Genomic DNA, 11502 nt, shown 5'->3' on the forward strand with positions numbered 1-11502 from the left:
GAACTTCAGTGGATCACCTTCAAAAACAGGTATTTGTCTTGGTGGCAGTTGGCTTGCTTTGTGTTGTTGTAAGAGCAGCTCGGATATTTCATTTTGCCTTTGCAAAATCTGTTGTGTAGAATTGTCATCAACTGCATGTGCAACATTAGCAGTGGATCTTGCAACTGCAACAGGTAAATTTTTACTACTCGTCAATCTGGTAGATTTCTCAAACTTTACATCAGAAATGTCAGATTTTTCTTTCAATTTTTGCTTCTCAAAGTAAGATTCCATACCATCCTGATCTGAAAATGTTTGCAGTACTGCCAACTCTGCATCTGAGGCTTCAATCTCAGCATCCATTTCCACTTGTTCCAGTTTTTTACGTATTGACTCCGCCTCCTCTTCCAATTCATGCTTCTTTTTTAATGCTGCTGCACGTGCTATGAGTGCAGCTTTCTTGGCTTTTGCTTGTGCATGTGCAACTTCCAATGCAACTTTGCTTGATCGACTTGATCTTTCACTGGTGCGGCTTTTAGTGCTTGATGTTTCAACATTTGATACACTGTCCGTTGGCTTTATATCATCCACAAGGGAAACAGTTTCAGTAGTACCATTTGTACTCTTAAAATGATTTTCTACACACTGGCAAAATTCATTCACACTTAAAAGCTTTGCTTTGAACCAGGTTTCATGCTTTTCTTTTTCATCCGCAGGTAGCAACTCAAGCAGCTTGTTATGTGCAACTTTTGCTTCTTTAATCAAGGCTTGATATTTGCTGAAGCTACTTTTTATTTCAGTTTTATAACCAGACTGACATATTAAACCCTGAACAGTTTGTTTTATGTTGGCAGCTTTACTTAATTTAGATTTTCTTAACGTCTCTAGGTCACTTAGTTTAGAAAGCAGTGCTTTTGCTGTCAGTTTTATAGATCTTTTCCTCACAGAGGCTTCATCCTCATTAACTTTTTGTAAGTCAGCTGAAACCACATTTGTATACTCAGTACTTTGACTATTTTCATCCATTTTACCTAGTTTTTAAATCAACAACCCAAAAACAACAGCAATATTTCAAAATATCATGGAAACGAGCATCAGAATCAGAAATAAAGCATAAACACTTTCATCCTTTTTTTCTTTTTTTTTAACACAAATGTTTCTTATTTCAAGTCCTCGTTTGAAAATGTCAAGTTCAATAAATCAAATGTCAATGCATTGTTCTTGTCACTCTTGCCGTTTACACTTTAGTAACTGCAGGCAGTTCTGGTTCATGTGTCTTCTTACGTGTGTGTGTTATCTGCTCATACCTCATTTACTCGTGCAGTTCCAACAGAACTTTCCTTCACTTGGTGATGTGTCCAATCCTCACTGACCAATGCGAGAACGCTCACCAACCTCCGTCGTGACCGTGACCGTCCGGACTGCCACACCATCCACTGTGAGGCTCAAAGGGTTTTAATCCGTCATCCGCTACCGATCGCCGCTCATCCGTCACCGACCTCCGCCCATCATCACTGCATGGCTGCCTCACTGTCCAGTGTGAGACCCGCTGCGCCAGTATAGGCCTACTATATCCAATGCACGCGCCAGCGTTTCCACTCAGCCAATCGCCGTCAAAGACAAGGTGCTCACACCGCACAAGGATCCTGTAGTAAACTTGATCAGTCTTTTTCTCTTACAGAGGTAGGTTTTTGACTAATTGTTGGCGCACATTTAAGTCGTTTTTGTACGCGTGTTTACCGGCGTGCTGTTTCCTTGTAGCTTAGAATATAAATAATACACTTTCAAAACTGTGAACTTAAAGTTGGATATACCAATCCATTTAATAAAATAACAAAAAAACATAAACAATTCAATCTACAATTCGCCGTGTCTCACGGCTCACGCATGGGTTTCACGGTCAAAAACCATATGCCTCGCTGTGCGCCACACCTGCACTAATTAACCCCAGCGTTAAATAGACCTGTGGCAAAAACAGCGCCACCCCATTCCATTACTCAGAATGGCTCCAACAGTTTGTCATGTCTATTTTAAAGTCAGCCCAAAAAGAAATAAAAAAAGGTGCAAGACAAAAAATAAATGTTTAATATCTTCAAATGATGCTTTACAACAGTGGTTCTCAAAGTGTGGTACGCAGAGGAATCACTGAATTTCGCACGTAAGATCAAACCGGTGTGATCTTTTACTGTCTATTATTGTGTGCTCAGTCTTTGCTGGTCCCTGGAGCGCACGATACGATTACACCGGTGTGAGTAGAACGGCCAGTGCATCACGTGATCAACTGCTAAATTCAATAGATCTTTAAAACAAATCGTGCTTTCGCAGTTGGCTGGCGCTGAGCCAGAGACGGACGCGCGCCACTCATGCGCTGTCAAATAACAAAATTATTCTGTGTTTTTAACCACACAATGTTTATTTTAGAATTTGTAAAATACACGCTGATGTCTATGGAAGCGGACATAATAATAATTACCATTATAATTAGACGACACATTTTATTCATATCAGATTGTGTAAGTTACACATTGTGTTATTAACTTTAAAGTTAACTTCTTCTCCCAGTTCACCGGCCACTTACTTTCATGTATTTCGGGAGAAGAGGATGAATTCACGTGCTGTAAATCCAACAGATCCGATTCTCTGAACAGTGGCACAAACTAACATGACGGCGCACGCGATCGCTATAAAGGTGTTTAAACAACATAACACTTCCACTTGCATGTATTTGACAATCGGACTATCAAATAGTTCATGCCATAGCTAACAAATTTGTGAATATTTTGAATAAAAAATTTAAATAAAAGCAGATAATTAGTCAGTCTGCAGGTGTGTTCGACATCGGCTGCGGCTGGATGCACCCGATCGGCGAGAGTAGCCGCGTGCAGGCGGGGAGGAGCTGCAAACGGAGATGTGAAGTCGGACACTTTCTGGTTCCCGTAGTGACCGCTCACGTGGTGTTTGCATACTTTACCACAGCTGAAGTGAAATAAATGCAATATTTGCCAAATAACGTTTCAGAGACATTTTCATTCAATACTTTATGTAGCCTACTGCTTCATACAGCGTCTGTTTGAACAAGAATAAAGTTCAACATAAGCTACTATCAATGAAGTGGAGTCTACGTTTTTTAAGCAGTTTCATTTTGATAAACATGACACAATATAACATCGCAACTACATGAAAAGAGTGTTTGCTGTTATAAAAAACTGATTTGTGCGCTTAGAGGAACTAAAGGTGTTTGAATAAACACGAAACACACGTGATCGTTGTCATGCGGTGAATCCGGCCAATCATGGAACAGCTGTGTCGTCATCAGCCCTCCTGCAGCCGCGCTTGAGAAGCTGCGCTGGCTGAGTTCTCCGGCTACTCTCAAATCGCTCTCGCGATACTTTGATGGCATACGTCACAGTCACGTGGCGTCGGCGCTGGATCAAGTCGGACAAAATTTCTAACCGGCATGCACTGCTTCAAGTCAGCCTCCGATCAGTCTGCGCAGAGCTGCATGAAGTCGAACAAGCCTTGCGATATTGTGGCTGCGGTGTGTCACGTGACAAGCAATGACGCGTCACCATGGAAACAATGCAGTGATCAGTTGTAAATAATGATCGCCTTGAAAAACTCACGGGGCTCATAAATTTTGGGGCATCTCGCCCGGGGGGCGGGGTTACGTCCTGCGTCACATCTCTAATGCGGGTTCTCGTCGACCAGGGTCAGCGCGCACACAGGCAGGCACAGAACTAGCTAGCGAACCTAGGTCTTAAATCTAATAAGTTATGTTTTTTACAACACGTTTTTGATGGAAAAGTGATGTTTAATTTCCATAGTCTTTGTTTTGAACGAAAGCGAAATCAGGAATCGCGGTCTTTCAGTTTGTTTATCGTTGCCTAGCTACCAAGGGTTGTACAAGATGTTTTTTTTTTTTATTGCATTACAATATAAATCAATACAATGGAAATAACACAAAACAATGAACATGAACATGTGGGGATACAGAGAAAATGAAAGTAAATAATAACAGTAAATAAAATACAATTACAATTTACATAAAACTTGTTCTATAATACAGGATGTTTTCAAAGCTTTTTTATTGGAGGGGATTTTTTGAAGTGAAGACAATAATAACTAAATCATAAGCAAAAATTTTGCAACTAGGTTTGTATTTAAGGTATCTTGCTTTGTGGATGTGGTATTTTCCCATCATACAGAAAAAGTTTAATATATCATCTAGCTTTTTATTTTCAGAGACATCAGAGTGAAAAATAACCTTACTGACAGAAATATTACATAACTGATGAAATGCAAGAAATATGGAAGCTGAAATTTGAAGCCAAAATTGTTTAGTATAAGAACATAAGTAAAATAAGTGTAAAATAGATTCTTCCTCCTCTTGGCAAAAAGAGCATAGTGGGGAAATATTACTGTAAAATTTACTTAGATATTTATTACAAGGGTAATAACGGTGAATATTTTTAAAATGGATTTCTTCTATTTTATTATGAAACAAAAATTTGTTTGGCACTGTCCATGAAAAGTGATATTTGGGAAAAGCGCTAACCATTTCGGTTGTTCAAGATGTGCTGTAGCCTTAATTACAATGGCCAAGTCGCGTTTCATAACAGATGAATAGGCTTCGCCAGGCACGTGCACAGGTAGGGCTCAACCTGTGCAGAGCACATGCCCTTTTTGCCCTGACACTCCGAAGTGCCCTTTTTTGGGTGGTGTTTTTTTTTTTTTTTTTTTTTTATCAATGCTATTGGTTACCATTTACGTCCGTCTGTCTTACAAATATTTAGCCAATGAAAGTTCTTAAAATGAACTTGTGTAAATCGTATTCAATCCTCAAGCTGTCAGTATGCTGATAACTCCGCCCCCTCTATATTCACGGAATCAACTGAAGTTCCACAGCAGCCGCACAGTATACAGCAGCTGAACGAAGTTTTGCGAAGGGTAAATAAATATCTTGTTGTTTGAATAAATAGGCTACTACTAAACACTGTCTATAAAGGCTAATATTTTATTTATTTGATGTCTGACTCACTGAGACATGTGGGACGTCGCCTGAGACTGAGAGGTATGGCTAGCATTTGCCATCTAGTCATAGCCAATACATAGACACTTAAATAGCCTGTGCATACAGTAGCCTTTCATCTTTTATAAAATGCGATTTTGGCCAAATGTATTTTACAGAAGGAAAAACTGAGCGCCCATATAGGTACAACAAACTAGTTGGTTATAACCTGTTGATGAAAATGTAATGTGATGCCGCCGGCGCCGTTTTAATGACGGACAAAAAATGCACATTTTCACACATTCGCTTGTAAAAAACTAGATACTGATAAGTAATACAACAACATATAATTTGTTTTTACCATCGGAAAAATAACAGGTGCGCCCCCGCGCTGTTTCGTACTGGAACTTACACAAAGCGACGAGTGATCCTCGTCACCTAGGTAACATATATTTCTAAGAAGTAAGACATTTCTTCTTTGATTTATGATTGCTGATATACACCTAATTTATTAACATTTAGACTAATCATGTTATGGTTAATTCAAGGCTGTTAATATGCACGTATTATCTAGCTAATTTTTTAATCTATAGTATTCTATACTCTCCGCTCGTCCTCACATGGTTTTACTACAGTAATATTGTAGTAGTGACTTACATTTTTTTTTACAGAAGATCACTGTGAAATCTTCATATTTTATCATGCAGAATGTAATTCATGATTTAATTCATTCCAAGGCTTCATTTATTTGATCCAAAATACAGCAAAAACAGTAATATTGTGAAATATTTTTACAATTTAAAATAACTGTTTTCTATTTGAATATATTTTAAAATGTAATTTATTTCTGTGATCAAAGCTGCATTTTCAGCATCATTACTCCAGTTCAGTACTCTTCAGTGTTACGTGATCCTTCAGAAATGCTTTTCACTGCAACTGTACTTTTCACACTATTTTTTTTTTCATTGCTTTTCATTTTCAGACCTTCAAGAGACCAACATCCCTGGCCCACTGAAGGTTGCTGTTAGGTTTAAAGAAGCCCTTAAAACCATGTTTATCTATATTATTATTATGATGATTGTTATTAATCGTGAATAAATCTAAAGCTTTTGAGACTATTATTTTGTGTTATTGAAAATGGGAGGGGTGTGCCCTTGTTTTAGTTTCAGCACATGCCCCTCAAAAAGTCTGTGCACGGCCCTGGGCTTCGCTCATATTATTAAATACATCCATGGTTCGAATTACGTGGGAGCCAGTGGGAGCTGAGCTCCCATAGAGAGAGGATGAGCTCCCATGAAAGCAGTAAAATCATATACCTGGCTGTGGGGGTCTCTAAAAATCATCAGCACCATTATTTTAAATTACAAATAAAGCACCTTTTCCTTCAGACTACTGTAGCATGACTTAAAAGATAGGACAAGATGCCAAACACATGGATCTCACGGGATCTCGGATCGTCATCACACTACAATACATCCTTATGCTTAAATCAAGTGATCAAAGTGCTCGTTGCCGCTGCGATCAGTGGCGCGGATACTGTGTTTGTTTGTGGCTCGCGCATTCTTCACTCGGACGCGCGCTTCAATCAGTTGTGGAGACTCTCTATAGGAGGATCTTTGTTGTACGCATGCGCGAGTGGTTGTGTGGCAACAAATCAAACAGTATTGCGGGCTGTAAAGACGCGACGAGCACTTTCAAGAGAGTTAGCGGGCAAAATCCACAATATATAAGCACTTTAACATCTGAAGACCGGAGGAGGTTTGGAGAGAAGCTCAAAATTTGTATTGGTGACAAAATCGAAGTTATTCAAAGCCCATATGAGATCTCCGCTGACTGTGCGTGCAGCTCCCCAAACAGACGAGGCATTTATACTTGACGCAACTGTTTTGTTTTAGACTGAACACCAGACCATACAACTGATTTAGACGCGCAAACTGGGTGATGATGAGATGTACTAATATCCGTCTGCTCGGGCAGATTCGGCTAAAAGTCGTGCATCTGCGGATGCGCGCGCGCTGTAAAGCCGAATCTGCCCGAGCAGACGGATATATATTAGTTTTTTTATTAACGTTACCTTCGCGCTCATGCGGACGCGTCGAGTATAAACAAGGTTTTACAGCTCAGCCACTTGTTTTTTTCATAATTTTTTGCAAGTGGAAGATCTTGGTTTACATTTGGACTTGGATGTGATCTTATAGGCTTGGAAAGGTTGGTGACCACTGCATAACGCAAACCCAGTCAAACGTTTGACTGCAGATTCTTCTATTCTATGCGCCTTATAATCCGGTGCGCCCTATATATGAAAACAGTTATAAAATAGGCCATTTATTGAAGGTGCGCCTCTGCTTATAGTGCGGAAAATACGGTAGTCTGGATGCTGTGGATCGCGGTTTGGGACACCTGAATCAGAACGCGAAAACATATGACTCGGTTGATTTGACTCAGTTTTATTATTTTTTATTTTATTCAATCTTCTATAAATACATAGTCACTAAGACTTAGGCCTACCATGAACAAAATGAGCCTCACAAACTCGATCAGGAACGTTAGGAATCCAGGCTTCGGAGCGTCCAGGTTCAATCGCCTAATTGCACGCAACCATTTCTTTCGTTTTTCGCGATCCTTTTCGGAGGGAATTCGAAAAAACTTTTTATCAGGCCCCCAACGAGCCGTACAATCGACCACACAGCAAGAGTGAACCATCCTCTTCTCTAAATCCTCCTCCAAACGTGCAAAACAGTCAAATTACAGGTATCTAGCGGTGTTTCCTGCCACACGATTCCCATGATGCAACGCGGCAAACATAAACAATGACGTCACAAAAGATCCACCTATTCGTTCCAGTGAAATTACAAAACAAAATGCACATAAATGTGTCTCTGCCTGATATACAACCACTGATTCTGCTGTCGAAGAGGAGGAGTTATAGTGGAGAGCTGTGGCTGTCAGGTCTTCTGTGTTCAGGCTTCCTACAGACGCTGTAGTTCGTCAACAATGGTTAAAATTTAAGTTTGATTATGTTCCTGACAATTACAATCGTAGTTTAGCTCTCTGTGCTGCGCATTTTACCGAAGACAGCTTCCAGAATCTACACGAGTTCAATGTCGGATTCAACAAGAAACTATTACTCCAACATGAAGCAGTTACAGCTTTAAAACCAGAGGCCACAACCTGCAAGTAAGATTTAATCATTTTAAATGTATTTGCCTGTATAATTTAAGACGTAATGTTTTAGTTTTATCAAGGATGTAAAAAAATGCCAGCGCTGGCTTTAGTGACAGATGTGTACAAACATTTTGGACCCGAATTTGTAATATGTAGGCTACAAATTTTGTAAACGTATTTTCCATGTATACTTTATGCCGTAATTTTTTTATTTGATCAAGAACGCAAACCAATGCCAAAGCTTTTTGGTTATATAGTACCTAGTTCGATGTTATTTTGTGTGTATAAGAAACTGGCTCAAATGATTCTGATACTGATACTGATTCTGGCTCAAACTGATGAGGCAATATTGACACCATTATTTACATTTGACCGGAGCACATGCAACTGTCGCCCGTAAAGGAAATGGGCGTGAAGATTCTGGACGCAGTTTAGCCAATTACAACACACCGGCCGAACTAACCAATCTGAGCCCATTGCCTGTTTCTGAGGGAGTGGTTTCATAGACTCAGGAAGTCAACCGGTCGTTCAAATGACAGAGGAGGACGCGGCTTACAATAAAGGTGAAATTTATGAAAAATAAGGCGTTTTTTAACAAACGAAACACGAAGACATGTTATATTGCAGCCCATAAACACAATCAAGCAAAGAAAAAATGCAGTAAACCACCCCTTTAAACATCACTTTTCCATCAAAAAACGTGTTGTAAAAAACATAACTTATTAGATTTAAGACCTAGGTTCGCTAGCTAGTTCTGTGCCTGCCTGTGTGCGCGCTGACCCTGGTCGACGAGAACCCGCATGAGAGAAGTGACGCAGGACGTAACCCCGCCCCCCGGGCGAGATGCCCCAAAATTTATGAATCCCAAAAACTCACAGTGGTCAGCCAGAATATTTTAAATGTACGTTTAAAAAAGGTTAAATATCAATACAATCAATCATTCAATATTTTTTTTTTAAATTAAGTACAGTACTTTTTTTTACTTAATATTTTAAGTACAGTAGGCTACAGTTTTTATTTCACTTTTAGGTGCAATACATTTGAATTGAATCATTATTCAAGTTTTTTATTTACCTGTATGTAAGCAGCACAGTGCAGTGTTAATGTTCAAACTGTGTTTTTACAATTTTTAAAGTGGCTGACAATGATAAATATTCTTATTAGAAATTAAGCTGCCTCATTTTTGAGCTGTGCATAACCTTAGCTGAATAGTTAGGCCTACTACGCTACTGTTTTCATATTGGTCATTATGGTGGTACTTGGAGTGCCAAATATTTTCTGAGGTGGTACTTGGTGTAAAAAGTTTGAGAACCACTGCGTTACAAAAAGTAAATTTATCACAAACAACATGAATATATCTACTAATGGCTGCATTTACAGGATAACATCTATGAATAATTTTGTAAATTATTTCTAATAAAGTAAAATCAATAATTTACAAAATGATTCATATTTATATGGTAATGTCCAAATGCTGTGCCGAGATACAGCATACAGTGAGGTTTAAGCCATTTTGATTTACATGGAGGATTGGAGCAAGGCAGTTTTAGTGCAAATCAACAGGGCCTCTGCAACCCGCTAGTCCGAGGCCCTCCTCGGGGATCTGCGCACTTGACTATTTACTCATTTATTTAATAATCTACTTGATTTCATCTAGGGAAATGACACATGTAAAATCTAAATATCTGTCCATAATAAAAAAGGAAATTTTCGCACAATATTGGAAATATTTTCATTTTAAAGCATGAAGGCGAGCCAGTGGATATCCCACAAGTGCAGACTTTGCTCTAGAGTTATGCCAGTGAAGAAGTCTCAAACCCCAGTCAATTATTCACTACAGAAAGTGAAAGTAAAAACATCTGATGCCGCATTAACAGTCCATACCCACACAGCAAAGGAGTCCGTGGCGGACCCGCCCTCAAGCCGCCAGATCCGCCTGACTGTCAGATTCGTTTTCGCTGCGCTAACAGGATCAGCCCCGCCTCCAGGATCGGCCCCGCCTGCGGTTTTAATCGGCGGACCCAGAACGAATCACATACGGATCCGCACTTCGGACGCGCCTTTTACTGAAACAGTTGGACTACTACAGCACGTCACCAAGCGCCGATATATCAGTCGAGAATATGTTTTCTGTGACACGGTTGTGTTGAACCCTCTTTTGAGTATTATTGATTTATTGATATATTGCGATATTCAACCTTTTTAAATCACTGCATACTAAGGATTGTAATGATTGTAATATTAGGACAACTTTAGAATGTTCACTTAATGGTTTAGCGCTAGCTTCTAGCTAGCTGTGCATTATTAAGTTTGCATTTTGCCAATTTTGGTCTCGTGTGTGTGTAATGAAAATTAAGTTACGGCATTTTAATCACTGTTTGAGTCGGTTCAGACAACTATGCCGCCTATTTGAACGTCAAACTCAAAAGTGCGGGCTTTTGCTAATGTTAGTTATACCGTCTAAGTTACATTGAAACCATACCTTGTGAACATAAACATAACACAAAAACATAAACATTTCTTGTGTCGTTTGGGGTCTAATAAACAGTAACGTTAAGTTAAATTAATCAAATTCAGTGTCCACAATGCTATGTATTTTCCAATAAGCTGTACGTTATAGCTGTCATATTTCATGGGACCCGTGAGTGCGGATTTCATGTCACGGCTTTCGTCGCTGTTTGTCACTTTCCCTATAGGCAAATATATTATATATATTATAATATATTAATTTATATACAATATATTGTTGTTATTTGGTTGCCATAACTTCGCGAGTGAAGACGTCTTGTCACTGTTAGTTGCTCGAGGGAGCGGATGACATTTCGCTTGAGTTCAGTAACGTTAACGTTAGAGCAGACAGCTCTGCAGAGTCGTGTAATTACGACTTTATGACTTTTCATAAACAGCGGAAGGACACCTAATGACTTTTATATTAATTACATTTATTCATATAGCATACGCTTTTATTCAAAGCGACTTACAAATGAGAACAATAAAGTCAGTTAGACTAAGAACAATATAAGTTATGACCTTTCTCAATTAAATTTGTGTTCCAAGAGGTCTCGTATTGCGGCGAGAAAACTCCTTTTCTCGAGAATATTGAGGCCAATTTTTTTGTGACGCAGTAAATTTGCGGTCTAGAGTCTAGAGCGGTCATTGGCTGTGCTGCAGCAAATGCTGCACGAACCTATGGCGAGGCGGCTCAGACGCTTGAGCCAATCAGGGCACTTCCCGCCCTGGCACGTCAGAGACCGCCTAAATATATTTTCAACCACCTCCCCAATAGTCCCATGTCACGAAAAAATTGAAGACCGGAAGTACGTCTTTTAGTGGGGATACTACTCTTCCGG

Source organism: Scardinius erythrophthalmus, assembly GCF_964197995.2.
Source record: "Scardinius erythrophthalmus genome assembly, chromosome: 9".
NCBI lineage: Eukaryota > Metazoa > Chordata > Actinopteri > Cypriniformes > Leuciscidae > Scardinius > Scardinius erythrophthalmus.